Source organism: Notechis scutatus, chromosome 1 (genome assembly GCF_049901735.1).
Source record: "Notechis scutatus isolate UNSWTSFEM ecotype Mainland chromosome 1, rNotScu1.2, whole genome shotgun sequence".
NCBI classification, from domain to species: Eukaryota; Metazoa; Chordata; class Lepidosauria; order Squamata; family Elapidae; genus Notechis; species Notechis scutatus.
In genome coordinates this window covers 208,417,104-208,440,836 of record NC_142009.1, presented here as the reverse complement: position 1 = coordinate 208,440,836, position 23,733 = coordinate 208,417,104, and the positions used below count along the sequence as shown (strand labels likewise).

The 23,733-nt window shown below is 40.8% G+C and overlaps 1 protein-coding gene across 3 annotated transcripts in view; it reads right to left on the bottom strand.

The window, feature by feature from the left end:
* Window positions 1–21,123: 21,123 nt before the first annotated feature.
* The window catches only part of LOC113415914 (transcription factor 15-like), a 28,780-nt gene continuing 26,170 nt past the window's right edge, over window positions 21,124–23,733 (bottom strand). For all 3 annotated transcript variants that reach the window (XM_087950088.1, XM_087950090.1, XM_026673520.2), the window contains one exon: window positions 21,124–21,235. The gene's annotated coding sequence lies outside the window, so the exon portion shown is untranslated. The remainder of the gene's footprint in view (window positions 21,236–23,733) is intronic.

Below are 23,733 nucleotides of genomic sequence, written 5' to 3'. Positions count from 1 at the left end.
AAGGAAGGCATTGAAAGATGAATGGGAAGTGGAGTGGTATGAAAAGTCATTGGAATTGCTGTTAGGAGGGACAAAATGATAATTGACTGGATCACCAAATATTTCACTATACAATATTTTATAGCAGGCTTGTCCAACCCGCAGCCCACGGGCCGCATGCGGCCCAGGTCGCCTCGTAATGCGGCCCAACGCCCACCCCAACCTTCATGAAAGATCCAGCGAGGAGGAGGAAAAGAGGCAGGTGCGAGGCGGGGCGAGGCGAGCAACAGAAAAGGTGGGCAGCCGCAGCCCAAAAGTCCCGCCCCGCCACCTCCTGCTGTTGCCGCCGCTGCCGCCGCCGCTGCTGCTTCTGCCCCGCCACCGCCGCTGCTGCTTCTGCCCCCCGCCGCCGCCGCTGCTGCTTCTGCCCCCGCCGCCACCGCTGCTGCATTTGCAGGAGGAGAGGTAGGTGCGAGGCGGGGCGAGGTGAGCAACAGAAAAGGCGGGCAGCCGCAGCCCCAAAATCCCACCCCGCCACCTCCTGCTATTGCCGCCGCTGCTGCTTCTGCCCTCCCGCCGCTGCCGCCGCTGCTTCTCCCCCGCCGCTGCCGCTGCTTTTGCCCTCGCCGCCGCTTCTGCCCCCCGCCGCCACTGCTGCTTTTGCCCCCGCCGCCTCCGCCGCTGCTGCTTCTGCCCCGCCGCCACCGCTGCTGCTTCTGCCCCCGCCGCCACCGCTGCTGCATTTGCAGGAGGAGAGGTAGGCGCGAGGCGGGCGAGCTTTCTTTCCCCCTCCCCCCACCCCACAAAATTTGCCGGAAAATTATAAAATAAAAATATTTTTAATAAATAATTAATAATAAATAATAATTTTATTTTATTTTATTATTTTATTATTTTATTAATTTTAATAATTTAATTTAATTTAATAATTTAATTTAATTTAATTTAATTAATAATTTAATTTAATTATGTGCGGCCCAAACCAAATTTTCATCTTCTAATGTGGCCCAGGGAAGGTGAAAGGTTGGACACCCCTGTTTTATAGCATACCCAGCAGATTCTTGCTGAAGGTATCTATCTCCTGCATGTAAAATTTTAAAATTCAAATGTAGGTCATTAACCCAGTCTTTGTGCAAAACATTGTTTTCTTTTTTCTGATATCTGGTGATTACTGGTATTTTAAAGCCTTTTAGAACTTATAAATATTTAGGACTGTACAAGAAGACTTGTTTTGGAAGGACAAAAATAGTGTGGCTTGAAATCTGGAAACAAATAAAAACTGCAACCAGACACCCCTTTATTGGCAAATTAAACACTTTGAAAACACAAGCTTTCTACCTGGTGCTGACCTAGCTTTAGGCAAAGTGGTTAGAACAGGATCCTAATTAAGAACGAAATGGATGCAACAATGGTAATCAATGCATTCAGAGTCTTTCTATGATCATGAAAGGAGACTATAAAGAGAGTCAGAGGAAAGGTAACAAACACTCAGCTGAAACTTAATATTGATTGATTCTAAAATCAATTTTAGAATCAAAAGATGACCAATTTGCAGACTTGGATTGAAAAGAAGAGTCTGTCCATCATTACTAGTTGACTTCACTTGGGCACCTTGCACAGTGGGGAAAAAAATGTTTTCCTCATATTCAAGTATCATTCACTATCATTCCTCGGAGTGAGGAGACTTAGGATTAAACCTAACCCTAAAAACGTGACTCAGGTGAAAGTTTGATTCTATTTGCTGTTTTTCCAAAATGGAGATCACAGAGTAATGGATTAAAATTACAAGAAGGCAAATTCTACATGGATGTTACAAAGAAAGTTGCTAAGAGCAGTTCCACAGTATATCAATCTTCAAGCTACTTGGAAGGAGGACTTAATTTGGATTGCTACACTGAGCAGGAATTGCCCAAATGCCCTACTCTGATTCTCTTATTCTGTGCCTGTTGAAAGTTGGACTTTCTGCTTTAACTTGTGTTTTATTTATTCATCTATAAATTTTATAAGCCACCATTTTACCTCAGAGTAATTCTGAGAGCTTTTGACACTGTTTTTAGCAGATTTAAAACAGGAACGGCCAACTTCTAAGCCATTTTCTAATAAACGTTGGGAGTTCAGATTTCTCCTCCAGTTTCAATATCAAGGAGACTGTCTGTAGGCTTTGCTTTCTCTGTTTTGTTTTTTCAAGTCCACAGCAATGCACAGATGACAACTAAAACAGCTGACTAGCTCTCACACAGTTTCTGGACAGTAGAAATTAAAAGTTCTCTCATCATAAAAGTTGGAGCCTTCATTTTGCAGTTTTTTAAGCTATGATACTGGGAGCCAATTAAGTTTTCATTCACACCAGGAGCATATAAGCTTGTATGATGTAGTTTACCAGCAGGGAAGTTACAAATTAGCAGTTTGGTTTGACTGCAAAAATCAAGAAGATATTTTTAAATGGCATGATTTTTACTGGTACCTGCTGAGTTTAAATATTCTCCTTCTATCATTCATCAAAAGTCACGATAAGCACTTTGATACTATTATATACAAAGAATTAATTAATATAAAAGGTAACATGCAAACTGGCGGAATTAAAGTACTTGAAAGTTGTACTTCATACCCTACTGATAAATCACTGCAGATGTATCTACTTGTGTTAAGTAGAACTAAACTTTTTGACGTTTAAAAATAAAAATAGAAACAAAAAAAGCCCTATTTCTAAAACTTTATCAAAGCAAACATTTCCTTCAAGTTATGTCTCTAAGAAAACTCTTTAAAAGTAACATCTGGGGGGAAAATGGTATAATATTTTAAAATATTGTTTATGGAAAATACAGCACTAGTAAAACTCTGACCATAATGTGTATTTAATTTCTACCAGGCATCCTCTCATTTTATGAGGGATGTTTGATATATAATATGTATGAGCTTCATTATTTAAAAGTTTTATTTTCTATAGCTATATACAATATATAGTTCTCTATAGATATAGTGCAGTTATAGATATTATCTCTGTAAATGAAATGTAAAAAATGAAGATTAAAAGGTCCCTAGAGTCAATCCCAATCCCGATAAGACATAAATATGCCAATGTTATTTTTCGATAGTAATTTGAAGTGGTTTCCATTTTTATCCATTCCAGTTTAGCTTAGTCCTCTGGAACTGTCCGACAGTTTCCCCTCCAACTATTAACCACATACAAAGCTTCTTAGTCTTTTTTTTAGTTTGCCAGGTAAGGGGAATCAGCCAAAGATAGCTAAGTGCCACCTGTTGCAAACAGTATTTCCATTTATGAAAGTATAAAATCCTCTCTGAAATGGCACAGATGATGTCTGTAATGGCCACATTTGCCAGCAGAATGCCAGGAAGTCTTTTCTTTAGACTACAAGCATTCAACCTTGCAGCTCAAGACTGCCCAGCAGATACTGGCCATGAAAATTTATACCAATACATTGTCTATAATCATCAGAGAAACATTTGTGACCATTGCAAAACAATGTGCATCTAGATTTAGGCAGCAAATTGGGAATGGATTTTTTTCTCTGAGGATAGGAAGAGAATCCTAATCTGGCTATCAAAATGGGAGATTCTAATATATGTCAGATATCCCAATATTAATATTTGTGTCCATTTTAAATACAGCTTTTTCCTTGAGTTTGCTGTTGGAAAAATTTAATGGCGAAGGGAGAATAGGAAAAATTTAAAAAAGTATTAATCCTGCTGACTTTGCTTAGCTAATTTGATTGTTAACCATCTTTCTTCAGATGGTCAAATACCTTCCCTGCCAAATTCAGCAAGGGGAGAATGGGGAAAGAGTGATGCTACATAGGAGGAAAGCTATGTGAGGAAGTGGGAAGTGGTGATTAATATTTAGAAAAATAGTTGGATTTATAAAAATGAAAGGTCATGGGACATAAGTAAAAATTGGAGCAAATCAAGATAGTGCATTTAAAAATGAGAATCTTTACAATCATTTATATTGTTGGCTGCATCTACAGTGGGATAGTGTTAAGATCACAGGAAGTGATAGTACTGCTGTACACTGCACTAGTGAGGCCACGTTTTGAATACTGCATCCAGTTCTGGTCACCACAATACAGAAAAAGATGCTTGTGGCACTAGAAAGAGTGCAGAGAAGAGCAATAAAGATGATAAAGGGTGGCACGATGAGTGGCTAAAGGTACTTAGCAGTATATTTAGCCCAGTGGTGCATTTTAATTTTTTTTACCACCAGTTTGGTGGGCATGTCTTGGCGCGCTCTGTGTGCACGGACACACTTTGCTCATATGCATGCACCAAAGTGCACTTTGCACAGGCGCAGAGGCTTTCCGACTTACCTCCTGCAATCGTGCACTCTCCCTGTCATTTCAGCAGCTGACGCGCAGCAAACTGCTATGCGGTGCAAAGCAGCTGAGCTTCAAAAGTAAGGAATAAAGGTTAGTATGGGAGCCCGGGCAGGCGGGTGGGCCCAACAGCAGCACGTTGGAGAGAACTGGTTCAGTCTCCGCTGCTCATTGGCGCTACCGGCTTGGCAGAACTGGTCCAAACTGGTAGAATAGCACCACTGGTTTAGCTTAATGAAGAAAGGCTTAGGAGAGACATGATAGGTGTCTTCCACTTGAAGGGCTGTCACAGGGAAGAGGGCATCCATTTATTTTCCATAGTATCTGAGGGCAGAGCAAGAAGCAATGGGTGGAAGCTCCTCAAAGGGAGTTCCAAGCTGGAAATGAAGAGGAAGTTCCTGACAGTGAGAAAAATTAATCAGTTACATACCTCTTTGTTTCAACTTTTCAAATAGCTTGCCTCTCATACTTGGGGGTGGTGGTCTTCTGTTGCTGGAGGATTTTAAGAAGAGATTGGACAACCATTTGTATGGGTGGGTAAAAGAACCCCTGTCTTGGGCAGGCTTTTGGATTAGAAGACTTCCAAGCAGAGGTGGTATTCAGCAGGTTCTGACCAGTTCTGGAGAGCTGGTGGTGGAATTTTTGAGTAGTTCAGAGAACCGGCAAATACCACCTCTGACTGGCCCCGCCCCCATCTATTCTCTGCTTCCCAAGTCCCACCTGATGGGCTGGGTGTACTTTTGTTGCCCTGCACAGGAGAACGGAGCTGGAAAACAGGTTAGTGGAGAGGGAATGGACATTTTGCAGTATCCTTTCCCTGGAGTGGAATGCCCACCAAGCCAAGCCACACCCACCAAGCCCCACCCACAGAACCGGTAGTAAAAAAAAAATGAATCCCACCACTGCTTCCAATGTCCCTGCCAGGTCTATGGTTCTATTCTAATAAATATTTAGAACATTATATTTTTATGATTTTTGAAAACCTACAAAGTAAAAAAAAAAAAAAAGAACTTTTACAATCATTTATAGTGTCGTCTTACCTGTCCTGCTAGACTGAACTTTTTAAGGAGCTGCAATCATATTTAGTGTGATCAATAAGATAAAGCAGCATCGATTAACTATTGTTGCCAATTCTCGGAACTTCCCTGCTGAGATCTGCAATAAGGTCCCCTGTGTTTATTGATAATACCTACATTTACATTTCTTTCATGTCAACTCCAAGAGGAGTAGCTAATACTTTTGAAGAGAAAGAGAAGGTTGAAAAAAGTTTTATACCAGTCTGAAAAGGACAGGATGAAATTCATTCAAATGCAGGAAAAAATCCTGCAGTTGGAAAGGAAAAAAAAAACTTAAGATATAAGGTTTTGGATAGAATTGGATAGAAAAGATTTAGCTTGATAGTAATACAGGTAGTCTTCAACTTTCAACAGTTCATTTGGGGACTTCAAAGTTAAATGGCATTGAAAAAAGTGACTCAACCATTTTTCTCACATATGACCACTGCAGATTCCCCATGGTCAAGTGATCAAAATTCAGATGCTTGGCAACTGACTCATATTTATGACAGATGCAGTGTCCTGGGGTCACATTTTGCGACCTTCGGACGAGCAAAGTCTATAGAGAAGCTGGATTCATTTAACAACTGTGTTACTAACTTAATACCTGCAGTGATTCGCTTAAGAAATGTGGCAAGAAAGATTGTAAACTGGTGCAAAATTCACTTAACAAATGTCTCGCTTAGCAACATAAATTTTGGGCTCAAATGACATTGTAAATAGAGGACTACCTGCACATAGGAAAAGGAGCTGAGTGATCTAGCAGGTCACAAATTAAACATGAGCCAGAATCAGGGGTGGGATTCTACCAGTTCGCACCTATTCGCTAGAACCGGTTGTTAACATTCTAAGTAATTCAGAGAGCCAGTTGTTAGAAGAAATTACTGGCCTAATCCTGTAAGGAAGGCAGGAAGGAAACATTCTGGTGTTGCTTACAGAAACTGCCTCTCTGTTAACCCTCATTACATTCTTGGCAGGACTAGACTTCCTGTCTCAGGAACTTCTCTGGAGTTTTTTCCCCTCCTTTGCTGGTACTTTGCTTGTGTGGAGTGACCATTCAAAGTTACAGTGGCACTGAAAAAGTGACTTATGATCATTTTTCACACTTATGACTGTTGCAGCATCCCCACAGTCACGAGAGGCCAGCAAGGAGATGTGTGCCTCGATGTGAGTGATATTGAGTTGGCCACACCCAGCCAGTCACATGACCACCAAGCCATGTCCACCCAGTCACATGACCACCAAGCCACGCCCACCACCTAAGCCATGCCCACAGAACCGGTTGTTAAAAATTTGAATCCCACCCTTAGCCAGAATGTAACAGGACTACTAAAATGGCGAAAGTTTTGCTGCATGCAATGAAAGATTGCCTGCAATGAAAGATTGACCAACCATTGGTCAATCAGTTCCTAAAACATGGCTCCTAAAACTAGAGATCAGTCAGATCAGAGAACAGGATGCGGGCAGAAGAAATCTGAGTGACCACTAGATGGCTGCGAAGACACTGTTTTCCTATCATTTACTGATCATCTAGAGCAGGGTCCCCAACCACCGGTCCGCGGACCGGCACCGGTCCGCGGAACAAGTCCTACCGGGCCGCTGGTTGTGGGCACTGCCATCTTTTTGATGAAAAAGTGCTTCCGGTGAGCTTTTCCGGCAGAAAGCTCACCGGAAGCACTTTTTCATAAAAAAGATGATGGCGCTAAGCGCTTCAGTGAGCTTTTCCGGTAGAAAGCCATTTCTACCCGAAAAGCTCATCGAGCGCTATGGCCGCTATCTTTTGATGAAAAGTGCTTCCGTGAGGTCACCGGAAGCACTTTTCATCAAAAAGATGGCTGCGCCCAGCTGATGCCGGGCGGGCCGCGGCGCCAGCTGATGCCGGTACCGGGCGCGGCATAAAAAGGTTGGGGATCACTGATCTAGAGCAGGGGTGTCAAACTCAGCCCATGGGCTAGATGTGTCACGTGCTGGCCCCGCCTCCACCTGCTTTAGCAAAGGAGGGAAAAGTCCCGATACATCACATGATGCCACCATGACGCCGCGCGTTTGACACCCCTGATCTAGACTGTTGCATCCCAAATCCTGTAAATCCACTTATCCTGATGTGACACAAAAAGAGGAAAAGAAATCACTATTATGAGAACAAGATAGAAACTTCCTTGTTATTTCTGTAAATTTGATTTCACATTGTAGTAAAATGAATAAATGCAAAACTTTTAGTTATAGGATGGTAATTAGGAAACTGTTATCATCAGTCCAATATGTTCTGCTAATTTTCTGTAGGTAAAGCTAAAGATATAAGATGAAAGAATTATTACCCATAATGCAGGTTTGCAGATGCTAAATTTGTTGGAGGCTGTTTAGGCTCCTATTCAGTTACTGCCTTTGTGAGCCATATTTTATAATTGACTGCTTTTCATTTGAAAGAAGAAAGTTTAGCATATTAAGAGTGTGGCCATTGCTGTTTAAAAGGAGCAAGCAATTTAAGGGTAAGACATTACAATGTTTGGTGTTTAATTTCTGGTTTAAAAATTCCTAATCATGCTAATACTGTACAATAACCCATTATGAATTATTCCTTACTGGTATACTCTAGATTTATGGAAAATTATGGGAACATCTAAAGTGTAGCAGGCCTGGGAAAACAGCCTTTAAATAATTTCATTTGATTTCCCAACTTCAGTAAGGTAGTATACCAACATTAGCAATAATCGTGTTGACAATCATATACAGAATAACAGAGTTGGAAAGGACCTTGGAGATCTTATAGTCCAACCCCTTGCTCAAGCAGGAGACCCTATACCTGTGATGGTGAACCTATGCCACATGTGCCGGAAGTGGCACGCAGAGCCATTTCCCCTGGCATGCGAGAGCTGGCCCAGAAGAGCTCCACTCCACATGCGTGCACGCCTCCTCTGTTCGACAGCTGATTGTTGGGTATCTGGTGCGCATGTGGGGGAATGTGGGAGATACGCACGCATGTGCAGAGACACGCAGCATGCGTTGGGGATCACGGGTGCATGCACAGAGACGTGCAGCACGTGGAAGGGTCACGTGTGCTTGCGCAAATGGATGGCGCGTGGGAGTGATCGTGCTTGCATGCGCAGACGCGTGGCAAGGGGAATCACACATGCATGTGCAGGTGCACGGCAAGGAAAATTGTGCATGTGCAGATGTGCGGCGCACAGCAAGGGCAATCGCGCAGACATGCGGCACGGGGAATCGCACACGTTTGCGCAGATGTGGCACAGCGAGGAGATCGCACACGGAGGCGCAGGGTGTGTGTGGGGGGCCAGCACGCATTGCCTTCTAGGTGCTGGCGCACGAGCACGCGGGCAATTATCAGCACAGGAGCCAAAAAAGGTTTGCCACCACTGCCCTATACCATTTCACACAAATGTCTATCTGATCTCTTCTTTAAAACCTCCAGTGTTGGAGCATTTACAACTCCTAGAGGCCAGTTGTTCCACTGATGAATTGTTCTAACTGTCAGGAAATTCCTACTTAGTTCCAGGTTGCTTCTCTTCTTGATTAATTTCCACCCATTGCTTCTTGTCCTGCCCTCAGGTGCTTTGGAGAATGGGTTGACCCCAGGAAAACCACAAAAAAATATTTCCTTTTAGCATGGAGGTCAGCATGGGAAATGTGAGAGTGAGACAAGATGAAAGCAGTTACAAGAATGAACAAATGTATTCTGTTCCACCTTCACAAAAGACATAAGTTCTCCCTTCTACATCAGTAAGATTGGAAAGAATAGACAAGAGTTTTGACACTATATAGTGTTTCATTCGAAAGTAGAGTACTTGCTGGAATTTTTTTCCTTGCAATTTAACTTTGCTTTTAATAAATACTAGTCATCAGAATTCTTAAATTCTTAAATCTTGTCCTTTTAATGCTAACTGGAAATAGTTAATCCAAGGAAAAATTAGTAGAAAGTTAAGCCTGTTTTTGCTCAGTACACAACGCATTAATAAATCACCTGGGTTTTTTTTTCTCTCTTCTTATTTCTCCATCCAACTTCAGCAAATCTCATTTTTTTCTTCTGCAGATTCCGAGTTCTCTTTCTCTTTATTCTCAGTGTTTATCCTCACATTCAGGGTCTGAGTTATGTGTGATGAAGAAAGAGTTACTTGAAGCCTCCAGGTACATGGGTTTCCTGAACCTCTTTTTTGTGACATAGAACTCTCTGACCATAGGTGACAACTGTCTGTGCTTAACTTTCTGCCATGTTGAAATGAAAAATTACATTAAAATGCACACTGTGCTGAAATTCCAGGGGGAGAAGTTCGAAGCTCACCCATGTGGCTTGGTGTCCCTTGGTATCCTTCCCTTTCTTGCTGCAATTTTTCATTGCCAAAAAAAATAAAAAAATAAAAAATGCAGCCCCCCCCCTTGCCTATTTGTACTACACGGAGTATAAAGTTACATTCATTTGGACACTTGATAATATAGAAGAGGGAGAAGTTTCACTTCATGTTGTCACCTTTTGGATATCTCAAGACTGAGAATTCCAGAAATTTCCAACTAATATATATATGGAATTGAGAATCGGGAAGTTTTTTCTGAAGACAGAAAAATCATGAGTAAATAACGGTCTCCAATGCTTCATTTTTCTCTAATTGAGGAAATTATTAATTAGTAGATAGACCATCCTCTATCCACCAAGATGCTATGCACTGTACATTTATTTCCCCCCAGAAATTCAGACAATTTCTGAAATTGGTTTCCTTTTTTCAGTGGTAAAGATGCGCATTTTGTTAGGATATAAAATAATTCTCAGTTGCAGTGAATTTGTTTTGTTTGCTGATGCATTGGAAGGATGAAATCAAAATCTGAAAAATCATGTAAGCTGATACATAGTTAAAAACAGGAGCAGGAGGTTTTAAAGTCATATATTTTTCAGATGTATTTTTTTTCTTGTTTTTCATACTCTACTTTTTAAATAAGTCCCAGCCATTCTGGTATTCACAACTAGAGGTACCATTGCATTGCAGTAACTTTGTAATTGAGGTTTTTGGTTTGGAGGAAAGAAAAAAATGCATATTAAAGCAAACACATTAAAATTATGCATTTTTCCAGCTCTGGATAAGGTGATTGAAGGGGACACTCATCAAATTGGCAGATCGCACCGAGCTGGGGGGAATTGCTAACACTTTGGAAGATAGACTCAAGGTTCAGAAGGATTGTGACAGATTTGGGCCCCATCCAATAATATGCAGTTCAGTGTTGAGAACAGTAAGGTCCTGCACTTAGGCAGGAAAAATCCAGATGTACTGTAGGGGATAGGCTCAACAGTAGTGGTGGACTATCACTTAAGTATGAATCAGCAGTGTACTGCAGCTACCAAAAAAGCCAGTCCAGTCCTAGGCTACATCAACAGAGGGATAGCATTAAGATCACAGGAAGTGATACTGTAGTACTGTTGTACACTGCACTAGTGAGGCCACACTGCATCCAGTTCTGGTCACCACGATACAGAAAAAGATGCTTGTGGCACTAGAAAGAGTGCAGAGAAGAGCAATAAAGATGATAAAGGGTGGCATGATGAGTGGCTAAAGGTACTTAGCAGTATATTTAGCCCAGTGGTGCATTTTAATTTTTTTTACCACCAGTTTGGTGGGCATGTCTTGGCACGCTTTGTGTGCACGGACACACTTTGCTCATATGCATGCACCAAATGTGCACTTTGCACAGGCGCAGAGGCTTTCTGACTTACCTCCTGCAATCCTGCACTCTCCCTGTCACTTCAGCAGCTGATGCACGGCAAACTGCTATGCGGTGCAAAGCAGCTGAGCTTCAAAAGTAAGGAATAAAGGTTAGTATGGGAGCCCGGGCAGGCGGGTGGGCCCAACAGCAACGTGTTGGAGAGAACTGGTTCAGCCTCCGCTGCTCATTGGCGCTACCGGCTTAGCAGAACTGGTCCAAACTGGTAGAATAGCACCACTGGTTTAGCCTAATGAAGAAAGGCTTAGGAGAGACATGATAGGTGTCTTCCACTTGAAGGGCTGTCACAGGGAGGAGGGCATCCATTTATTTTCCATAGTATCTGAGGGCAGAGCAAGAAGCAATGGGTGGAAGCTCCTCAAAGGAGTTCCAAGCTAGAAATGAAGAGGAAGTTCCTGACAGTGAGAAAAATTAATCAGTTACATACCTCTTTGTTTCAACTTTTCAAATAGCTTGCCTCTCATACTTGGGGGTGGTGGTCTTCCGTTGCTGGAGGATTTTAAGAAGAGATTGGACAACCATTTGTATGGGTGGGTAAAAGATTGGACAACCATTTGTATGGGTGGGTCTTGGGCAGGGTTTTGGATTAGAAGACTTCCAAGGTCCTTGCCAGGTCTATGGTTCTATTCTAATAAATATTTAGAACAGGGGTGTCCAACCTTGGCAACTTTAAGACTTGTGGACTTCAACTCCCAGAATTCCTCAGTCCACAAGTCTTAAAGTTGCCAAGGTTGGACACCCCTGATTTAGAACATTATATTTTATGATTTTTGAAAACTCCTACGAAGTCATACACACTCACCAGACATTGCAAGTCACTAAAAAGAAATTATTGTTCAATCAATCAATCAGAATAGAGCCGAAGGTCTTCTAGTCCAACCCCCTGCTCAAGTAGGACCCTATAGCATTTGAGACAAGTGAGTATTCAGACCCTTCTTTAAAAGCTCCAGTGATGAAGACCTACATCTTCTGAAGGCAAGCGGTTCGATTAGTTAATTGCTCTCACTGTTAGGAAATGTAGGTATAAACCTCAGAAAGCTGATATTATTGCTGAAGCAAAATAAAGGTCAGACCAGGAAGGTACTGAGTGAGTGAGTCACATGACTATCAGCTTATCAAATTTATAAGCAATAGAGGCATACTCAAAGGTTAAATATAATTTCACAGAATATTGCCACATGATAACACTGGGGTGCTGATAAAATTACAATTATTTATTGTCATGCATAGTAAAGAGGGTGAAAATATGCAGGATAAGAAAAAAATTGGATATCTATCTATCTATCTATCTATCTATCTATCTATCTATCTATCTATCTATCTATCTATCTTTGGTTATTCGGGTTTTCTCCCGAAAAGAAACTGCACTGGCACTAAGCCGAAAGCACCAGCCTGAAGATGGCGAGTGGGACCTCGCCGAAACGTTGCCTAGATACTTTGAATCTTACGCGGGAGAAAACCCGAATAACCAAAGATCCACATACAAATACCCATGAGAACCTCAGAAAACATATATATATATATGTATGTATGTATGTATGTATGTATATATATATATATATATATATATATATATATATATATATATATATATATATATATATATATATATATATATATATATATATATATATATATATATATATGGTGTTCGGCTTGGTTCGGGTATTTTCCCACGTCATTGTAGTTCTTTTAAAGTTGTAGCAACGTTTCAGCAGAATCTCATCTGCCATCATCAGGCTTCTGTATTGTGTCCGTCTGTGGGTCAGACTTTTACAGTGGTTTCAGATTTAAATTTGGGGCAGCCTATTGCTGTGCCAGAATGGTTTTTCTTCATCCTGATTGGTTGGGAGTCTTGGTCTGTGTTTATTGGTCTCGGAGTTTGCTGTGTTCTGCTTGATGGGTGTTTCTGATATCTTCTGTCTGTTTTTGGCTCTTTTTGTATCTTGATTGGCTGGCAGCATTGTGTTACTTTAATGGAGGTATTTAGTGCAGCTTGGCCGGGTAAATGGACTGCTATCATTAGTTAGGAAGCTGGGTTTCATCTGGGTGCCTGGTTGGGGTGTGTTTGAGCTGGAGGTATCAGGGGGATCTGTTTGTGCCCAGGTGTTTGCCTGGCTTGTGGTGTGGAGATTTTTTTGTTTGTGAGTGCAGGCTTCCAAATGATTGACAGCCTGGTGGAATCATCTCTTCTGTTCATGCTTTCTGGTCTTTTTCAATCTCTATGGCTTCTCTGATGACTCTGTGGCTAGGGTTTTCCATAGTGGCCAGGGTTTTGGTGCCATTGAAGTTGATGCTATGACCTGTAGCTTCCATGTGTTGGACTAGTGAGGAAGTGTGTTCCAGCTTTTTGACTGCATTTTTGTGTTCATCCAGGCGGGTACTTATTCTTCTATTGGTCTGTCCAATGTATGTGGCCGGGCATGATGCACAGGGGACTTCGTATACGCCTTGGTTTTCCAGGTCAATTTTATCTTTGGGGTTGCTAACAATGGCTGCTATTTTTCTGTCTGTTTTGAAGGCAGTCCTGATGTGATGTCTGTGTAGTACCTTACTAATTTTGTCTGTAGTACCTCTTATGTAGGGCAGGACAGCTGTTCCATAGGTCTGTTCATCTTCTGGGTCTCTATTATGTTTCAGTGTGTTTTTGTGGATCAAGCTGGTGATTTTGCTTTTGTGGAAGCCGTTGGCTGTCAGTACTTTAGTCAGGGTGCATAGTTCAGCCTTAATGTGTGTCTTGTCTGCCAGGCGTTTGGTTCTGGTAATTAGTGTTTTAGCCACGGAGTTTATCTGTGCTGGGTGGTGGTGGGATTGGGCGTTGAGGTAGCGGTTGGTGTGGGTTTTCTTCTGGTATATGGTGTGTCCTAGTGTGCCATCTGTTTTTTTGTAGATTAGTACATCTAGGAATGGTAGTTGTTTGTTTGTTTCTGTTTCCATGGTGAACTTGATTTTGGGGTGTGCGCTGTTTAGGTGTGTTAGGAAATTGTTTAGGTTTTCTTGTCCATGGGGCCAAATCACGAATGTGTCATCGATGTATCTTAACCATAGTTTGGGTTTGAGGATGGCATTGGCCAGGGCTCTGGATTCGAATTCTTCCATGAACAGGTTAGCAATGACAGGTGACAGTGGTGATCCCATGGGGCTCCTTCTATTTGTTTGTATCTTTGTCCTTTGTATATGAAATATGTGTTGGTTAAGCAGTGTTCTGTTAGTTCCATGAGGTGTTTGGCTGGTTGGTATTTATTTTTGATGATTTCAAGGGTCTCTTTTATCGGGACTTGAGTGAATAGGAAACCACGTCAAAACTTACAAGCAGATCTTCTTGCTCCACGTGTAGATCTTTGATCATTTCCAAGAAGTGGTATGAGTTTTGTACATGTGAAGCTGTTGTTTCAGCATGGGGCTGTAGCTGCTTTGCTAGGTATTTGGCTAGGTTTTGTAGTGGTGCTCCTCTGGAGCTGACTATGGGTCTGAGAGGTATGCCTTCTTTGTGTATTTTTGGGAGGCCGTATAGTTTGGGGCATCTGGAAGATTTCTCTCTGGGTATAATCGTGTGTTGGATCTCTTTGCTTATGTGGCTGGTTATAATTTTCTTCTTGGTTAATTTTTCCAGATATGTGGTTGGGTCTGTGTTTATGGGTTTGTATGTGGAGTCTTGGAGTAGGTCTGTCAATTTTGTTTCGTAGTCTTTTCTGTCCATTACTACAGTGGCATTTCCTTTGTCTGCTGGGAGGATGATTATGCTGCTATCTCTTTTCAGGGTTTGTAGTGCTTTAATTTCATTTTTCTGTAAGTTGCTTTTGGGTGGCTTGCTTGTGCATAGGATATTGGTAACTTGGTGTCTTATTTTATCAGCTTCATCTGTATTTAATTTAGTTAGGCTGGATTCTACTGCACATATGATGGATTCTGTGGGATTTTTTGGGGTGCTATAGCATAATTGAATCCTTTGGTTAGAACATCTGTTTCTGTTTTGGTGAGTTCTCTGTTGGAAACGTTGTGCACTAATTGTTTCAGGTGTTGTTGTGAGTTGTTGGGGGTTTTCTTGTCATGTTCTAATTTCTTTAATTTTTTCAATAATTTTTCCTGTTTGTAAATACCTTCAGAATCAGCTCTCCAAGTTGTAAGTTGTTTTATCTTGTCCCAAAGTAGAGGGTGGATTTTGCTGCTCAGTTCCAGGTGTAGTGCTAGCAAATCTTTGTTTAACTGATCTAATCGGAATCTCTTACTGTGGAGCTCGTTCCGTAGTAAAGCCATTTCAGTTCTTTTCAGGATACGTTTAGTGGCTGCTGTGCTTTGATGAAATGTTAATTTGAAGCAGGTTGGTGTAGTATTGTTGTCTCTGCAGCTGCGTAGGAATTGGAGGTCACATAGTATTCCTGCTCTTTTAATTTCCAGTTTCGTAGGTTTTGATCTGGCTGTTTATTTCCTCCCGTAGAGGTTTGATATTTGTTTTCTTAAGTTTTGGTACTTACATGTATGGTGTTCGGCTTGGTTCGGGTATTTTCCCACGTCATTGTAGTTCTTTTAAAGTTGTAGCAACGTTTCAGCAGAATCTCATCTGCCATCATCAGGCTTCTGTATTGTGTCCGTCTGTGGGTCATCAGAGAAGCCATAGAGATTGAAAAAGACCAGAAAGCATGAACAGAAGAGATGATTCCACCAGGCTGTCAATCATTTGGAAGCCTGCACTCACAAACAAAAATCTCCACACCACAAGCCAGGCAAACACCTGGGCACAAACAGATCCCCCTGATACCTCCAGCTCAAACACACCCCAACCAGGCACCCAGATGAAACCCAGCTTCCTAACTAATGATAGCCGTCCATTTACCCGGCCAAGCTGCACTAAAGACCTCCATTAAAGTAACACAATGCTGCCAGCCAATCAAGATACAAAAGAGCCAAAAACAGACAGAAGATATCAGAAACACCCATCAAGCAGAACACAGCAAACTCCGAGACCAATAAACACAGACCAAGACTCCCAACCAATCAGGATGAAGAAAAAACCATTCTGGCACAGCAATAGGCTGCCCCAAATTTAAATCTGAAACCACTGTAAAAGTCTGACCCACAGACGGACACAATACAGAAGCCTGATGATGGCAGATGAGATTCTGCTGAAACGTTGCTACAACTTTAAAAGAACTACAATGACGTGGGAAAATACCCGAACCAAGCCGAACACCATACATGTAAGTACCCGAAACTTAAGAAAACATATATATATATATATATATATATATATATATATATATATATATATATATATATATATATATATATATATATGTGTGTGTGTGTGTGTATATATATATATATACACAATAAATTCATTCCATTTCAACTGTATGTCAATTAGGTACATATTTCATGTGGTTACAGTTTGTAATTAATACCCTTCTTAACAATATACCAATATAACAATAATCACATTTTCATATAAGTAATATCCAATGTATCTATTTTACAATCTTCTTTTATTGCTTTACATATACATCTAATCCATTTTAATTTGTTTTAGTTTCTAACCATTGATAAAATAAATTCCATATCATGTAATATTCAGAATCTTCTTTTTCCTTAATTTCCAATGTTAATCTATTCATTTCTGCACATTCAAATATTTTTTCAATCCCTCTATTGGTATCTTATCACTTTTCCAATTCTGAGCAAATACAATTCTAGCTGCTGTTAATATATGTATAATTAAATATGTTTTTTTCTTTACTATAACCTTCAGGTACCATTCCTAATAAAAATCTTCAGCTTTCAAATCTATATGTTGTTTAATCATTTTTTCCAACCATGTGTGTATTTTTGTCCAATATCTTTTAGCTTCTATGCAAGACTACCACATATGGTTCCTGGTATTTGACTTCCAGCATTTGGTTGATTTATCTTTAAACATTTTCACTAGTTTTGCTGGTGCCAAGGCACTTCAAAGTTCATATCATTTATGTGGAATGAATAAAAAGTAAACATAGCTCATTTATTAGATTTTAACCAGGTACATCTAACAATTGAAAATTTTAATTATTTTGGATTAGATATGTTGGTTTGTTTCTAGTCTTAAACTCTTAAACACTCTATATTGTGTTTATAAATTGAAATTGGCCAGGGTTTTAAATGTATTTTTCTAGGAATTTGGGATTTACCTTGAAACATGGGTCAAGAAGTCAAGGTCAGTTATTGGGTGCATGTATTTCTCCATTCACAGAGCGCGCGCGCACACACACACACACTATTCTATTCTAGGTATATACAAAACAACTTGTATACAAAATAATGAGATGAGCATATCAAAGTTTCCAGATACAGAATGAGTTGTTGGACTGGAAAAAAATATGTCATCTATCACTGAGGTAATTAACTTAGCATATACTAATTTATGCTTAACATTCACCTGAATTTTGTAAGAGACTTACAGCTTTAATAGTTCATTGTTTGGGGGGTTTTAGATTAGCCTGGGAAATTAACAAAAAAATCTCAGAAGGAAGGAAATTGGAAAACATTTCTACATTGCTTGAAAGAAAGCTACATGGATGTGTCCATAAGATCAGCAGGAGCTGAATTTGACTCAAAGGAGATTTACTGTTCCTATTATAGCTTCATATGCAGGTTTGTAGTAATCTTGCAGAATGACCTCCCAAATTAAAAGAAAAATACTTTCAGAGTTCTGTGGGATTTTTAATTGGATTTTGAATGAGATTTTTATCTACTTATTTTGTCAAGAGGCAGAAAACAATTTTAAGGCAGGAGATCCAATTTTTTTTAATGAACAAACAACCCTGAACTCTGCTGCAAAGATTTGAACTGAGCTAGGATGGGTAATAATAGAAACTTGGCATTTACCTTAAGTAACAGCTGGTGAAATCTGGCAGGTTTCTTTTTGGACACTTAAGAGCATTTAAATGGGCTATTATTCAAATCCTTGCTGCTACTCCTTCACCTCTGTTTTAAAACGTGAACTTCAGAAAGATTTTTTTTAACCTTCTGGAGGCCTGGAGAATCTGAGATTTTTTTTTTAAAAAAAATAATAATTAAAAAACTTGAATAGGCAGGAAGCCTTAGAAAAGAAAAATGTAAAACTAGGCAAACATTTGGGTGAGATAGCTGACTTGCAGTTTATTACACATTATTAAAAGCCAGAAAAAGCAATATGTCACCTTTCCTTAGGAGCTCTGAAAACTATAACAGGGAAAAGAGCAACGTGAATGTGGTATTTGCTGTAATGCTTAGTGTGGAATACTTAGGAGCACAGCTAAAGTAGATGGGATATAGGTGGAGAAAGATGGGAATGCATACCTATGGGCAAAATTTTGCTAATTTGAAAGCATTTTCATTGATTTCTTCAGCCTCAAAGATTGCAGAAAAACTTAAAATATTAGTTTCAAAATGATATAAAAATGTGACATAAAAGAAAAAATGGATTGGAACGGGTGGGTTGCAAATATTTTTACTATCGCTTCTGTGGGCATGACTAGGTGGGTGTGGCCATGTGACTGGGTGGGCATGGCTTCTTTTTTGCAGCACCCCCGCCCCCATGCTCCCTCCCGGGAGGCCATTTTTGCTCTCAGGAGGCTTCCCTGAGGCCCAGGAGGCAAAAAATGGAGCACGGGAGGAAGATGGTTTGGGAGGGCAGCTCTGGGTCGCTTGCAATCAAAACTGTCCAATATCTGTCAGCTTTGGAAGACATATTAGAACCAGAAGCTTCCACACTGCCACATTCCTGTGCCTGGGAAAGTAAAAGGGGTGGGGTGGGGGAGAGATTTTAGAGTGTTGGTAGTTAGACTTAATAGCATTCTTCTTTTTGGTGATTCGGTTAGTCCTGTACCTGGAGGAGGAGTGGTTGAAGGGATGTCTCAAGTTGGGACGGTTGGTGATTGGACCATGCGATGGACTGATGGGTGAAGGGGTTGGGTTTTGACTTTTGAATTACTAAGGGAAAACCCAGAACTCTCAGATTCGGGTTTTCCCACATGTGCCAGTATATCTACTCTAATAAAAGGAAACTTTGAGAAAATGCCTGTCTCTGAGTTTTTAATTGGAGTTGGGTTTTTCTGGAACCCTGACAATATGTTGATAATGGAATTGTCATAGTGCTGGCATCTTCAGTCAAATGATGATAAAGAATAGAGGCAACTTGGGAGTTAATGACTACTACAGCAGCTATGGACCTGATACACAACAGAGGTGATGGGTTAGTACTTTTTGATATCCAATAATAGAATTGGAAAGGACTTTGTAGGTCATCTAGTCCAACCCCCTGTTCAAGCAGGAGACTGTATACCGTTTCTGACAAGTGGCTGTCCAGTCTTTTCTTGAAAATCTTCAGCGATGGAGCACCCACAACTTCTGAAAGCGAGCTGCTCCATTGGTTGATGGCTCTCATTCTCATTGTCAGAAAATTTCTCCTTATTTCTAGGTTGCTTCTCTCCTTGATTAGTTCCTATCCATTGCTTCTTGTCCTGTCCTCAGGTGCTTTGGAGAATAGCTTGACTCCCCCTCCTTCCTTCTGGCAGCCCCTGAGATATTAGAACACTGCTATCATATCACCTCCCCCCAGTTCTTCTGCCTACTGACTTTAGTGCAGCAGTTCAGATGCCAGTCTATTAAAATGATGTCATGATACTAGCAAATACCCTGCCTGCCACCTCTTCTGCTTTGTTTCTTGAATTTTAATGTCAGTCTGTTCTGGCCTTGTTATGGCAGCCATTATTATGAGAATGCTTTGAGTACCAATGTTATTCTTTGCTCTGCTCGAACATGTTTTCCATGATGTAAAAGATGGTGAGAAGTGAGAAATAGAAAATGAGGCATTTTTTTTACTGTTAAAGGATAGGAGTGATAGGGAGAAAGTCAGGCACACACACACACACACACACACACACACACACAGAGAGAGACATATACCAATAACAGGTTTATACAGTACACACACACACACACACACACACACACACACCATAAACAAGTGAATACATATATACAAATATTATTGCTAGACAATCTTAGTGCAAAATATTGTAGATTTTCAAAACCAGTGCAAAAACTACAACTGAGATTTTCTATCTATATTTTTCTATCATCTGCCTATATCATCTATCTATATCTATCCTTTATATCTGTCTATCATCTCTCTTTCTTTCATTTCTGTACTATTTATCATCTATCTCTATTGTAACAAAATGTAAATAGATTCTAACTACAATATACGATATACTAACAAAACTCAACTAAAAAATTTCAATCTCCACTCCTTTACTTTATACCAGGGGTCTTCAAACTTGGCAAGTTTAAGACTTGTGGATGTCAACTCCCAGAATTCCTCCTCCTGTCATGTTAGCTCAGGAATTCTGGGAGTTGACGTCCACAAGTCTTAAACTTGCCAAGTTTGAAGAACCTTGCTTTATGCAATGAATGCTTATCTGCTAGTTTTTGCCTCTGCCCACCCTTGTTTCTCTTCTGCACAGACCCAAGCATGCAACTTCTCTCCTTAACACACCCTTGCTCTGTCTCCAACACCCAGACCACTTAGAGTTTGTGCTCCACCATCCACATTTTAGCATTTTCTTTTCTGCTGGCTCTTTTTGCAGATTCCTTCCTCGGCTTCAGCTGCCCCAGGCTCCTTTTCCATTTCTCCTCCCTGGCTATGGGACCTCTGGCTCCTGGTTTTCCCAGCTGTTGCCTCTTCTGCTCCATGTCTGATCACCTTTCATTCCAGAAGCTTCTCCTCTCAAACCTAGAAGAAAACCTCTCTCCTTCTGTCTAGCTTCTTTTATACTCCCCCTTTTTTTGACATGTACATGGCAGTTGGCAAACAATTCTTTAAAAAATTAAACTTTCCCTTTTTCCTTCCCTGCAATTGTCACCGACAATCAGGCCACTGCAGAGAAGAAAAAACCCCTTGATCTTGACATCTGTATGCAACATTTTTTTTGTTTCAGGGCAGTTCATCCCTCCTTGACTTTCCTTCTTCTTTAAAATGTTATGGAATCTCTGTTAACCTTTTTACCACCAGGGACTTCAGTTTTCCAAAGTTGGTTTCAGATTAAGGTGAAACCCAGCCAGCTTCAACACCAAGATTTGCAGATGTAGAGGAAACCATGGGCAGTTCACTGGCTGTAGAATGCTGATTGACTGAGGAAAGATCAAAAGTACAAGAAATGAAAGGAGAGTAATATGAAACTTTTTGGCTGACTAGTTGGGATTTTGAATATGAAGGGGAAAATCTCTGGGCCCGATTTATGAGTTGAGACCAGAGGTGGATTGCTAAGGGTTCACAGGAGTTCAGGAGAGCCCCTAGCTAAGATTCTGTGCAGTTCAGAGAACCCCACATCCAACTTCTAGTTGACCCGGCCCACCCTATCCCTCCACTCCCAGGAGTCCCCACGTGGCCCGTTTTGGATGCAGGTAAGTGCAGGGCATGCACGGAGGCTCAGGGAGGGTGAAAAATGGGCCTCCCAGAAGTTCTGGCTTCCACAGAGCCTCCAGAGCCCGGGAGGCCATTTTCGCCTTCCCAGAGGCTCAAGGAAAGCCCCCGGAGCCTGGTGAGGACAAAAATGCCCCCCCTGCTGTGGTGCAGGAGGCCGACTAGGCCACGCTCACCATGGCCACGCCCACCCAGCAACCAGGCAGAGAACCTGTTGCTAACATTTTTGAAGCCCATCCCTGGTTGAGACCACACAATTTTCCTGAGCCTTGGCAACAGAACCCACCACTGTGTGTGTGTACATGACACATTCAAGTCGGTGTTGACTCCTGGCAACTCTTTAGACTAGTTCCTGCAATTTTCTTGGCAAGGTTAAGAGAGAGGGGGGGGGGGGGAATAAGGCTGGCTTCATATCTAAGGTGGGGCTAGAACTCCCAATTTCTAGCCTGATTCCTTTACTACTACTAAGGTGACCAATCATCCTCCTTTAGGGAAGATAATCCTCCTTTTGTAAGTTCTGTCCTCTCTCGAAAAGTGTCCTCCTACATGTCCTTCTTTTTGATATTTGAAGACTGATCTCTAAATCTCCGTATTTGATCGATGCCGATCCGATCCGTTGTGTATGATGTGACGTATTTGTATTTGACATGACGATTCGTCAAGGCTCGGTACAGTGCGGTGAGACGTGATTATGAGATGCATGCGCTCCACACAGGAGAATTGTTTTGAGACAGTGTGCCGTGCGCCAGAGTGCACTGTGCGCCAGAGTGCACCATGCGCAAGAATGCGCCGCACGCAAGAGTGCGCCACACACAAAAGTGCGCTGCACACAAGAGTGCGCTGCACACAAGAGTGCGCTGCATGCAAGTGGCTTTGTTTTTTTTTCTTCAATTTATTTGTGTCCTCCTTTTCATTGTAAAAAAGTTGGTCACCTTACCACTACACTAAGCTGGTTCTCACCCATGCTCCTAGCAACCCTATGTTTTTAGCTTCTCGCTTTGTTTAGTTAGCAATCCTTGGGCTGATTTTTTTTTTTTCAAGTGCCTGAGTTTGAAACTTTAGATCCTTAGTGAGTTATTTGATTCTTATATTTTTTTAAAAGTATTTTGGTAAGCATTAAAGCTTGTTCAAAGCTATTTTCTTAGGCCAAGTTGCTTCTTGCTTAATTTTTTCCTTCAAATAGTGTATCCCGTATTGTAGCATTTTATTTCATATAAGTCCTTCTTATTGCCTTTAAAATATCAAATCCTTTTACTACATTGCAAGATCTTCAAATCCGAAGCTCTGTATATTGAAATAATTTAGACCTGGAGTTGTACACAAACTGTATTGAAAATTGCATTAAAAATAGTAACAATCTGCAAAAGAAAGCAAAGATAGTACCAATAGTAATAGGCACCTTGGGTGCAATCCCAAAACATCTTGAGGACCACTTGAACACCATTGGCATTGACAAAATTACCATCAGTCAATTGCAAAAGGCAGCTTTAACAGGACAACAGAGTTGGAAGGGACCTTCGATTCCAGCAGAATTTGCAGTTTATAGCAAACCAGAAACAATTCTCTGAAGACCCTAATATTCTGGACATGGAGTTACAAAAGAAATGGAACATGCATCAAGCAAGTTGAAAACCTAACAGTTCCCAGCCCAGAAGACATTAGAATTACTGAAGAAAAGCTATGAAGGCAATCAAAGAAGGTCAAAAACCAGAGTGCTCCTGTTGGATTCCATGGATTTTGGCTAAAATCACAAACAAGTCTACATTTGCGACTGGCAGATCCGATGAACAGATTTTTGGAAGCGTTTTGGAAAATGAAGAATGGGTAACACCTGGAAGAATATTCCTAATTCAGAAGGACAACAAGAAGGGAAATGAGCCTTGAAGCTACAGACCCATAACCTGTTTGCCAACCACATGCAAGCTATTTATAGACATACTTGGAAATTAAATTTATAGCTTTTTAGAAAGAACTAAGTTACTCCCTATAAAACATAAAGGATGCTGCAAACATTCAAGGAGAATAAAGGACCAGTTATTGATTGATAAGTTGGCTTTGAAGAATTAAAGAAAAAGAACAAATTTGTTTATGTCTTGGACGGACTATCAAAAGGCATTCAATTCTGTTCCACATAGCTGGCCTAAGAAATGTCTTGAAAGTTTTTGAATTATCATTTGGCAATTTATGAATGCTTAAATGAAGTTTT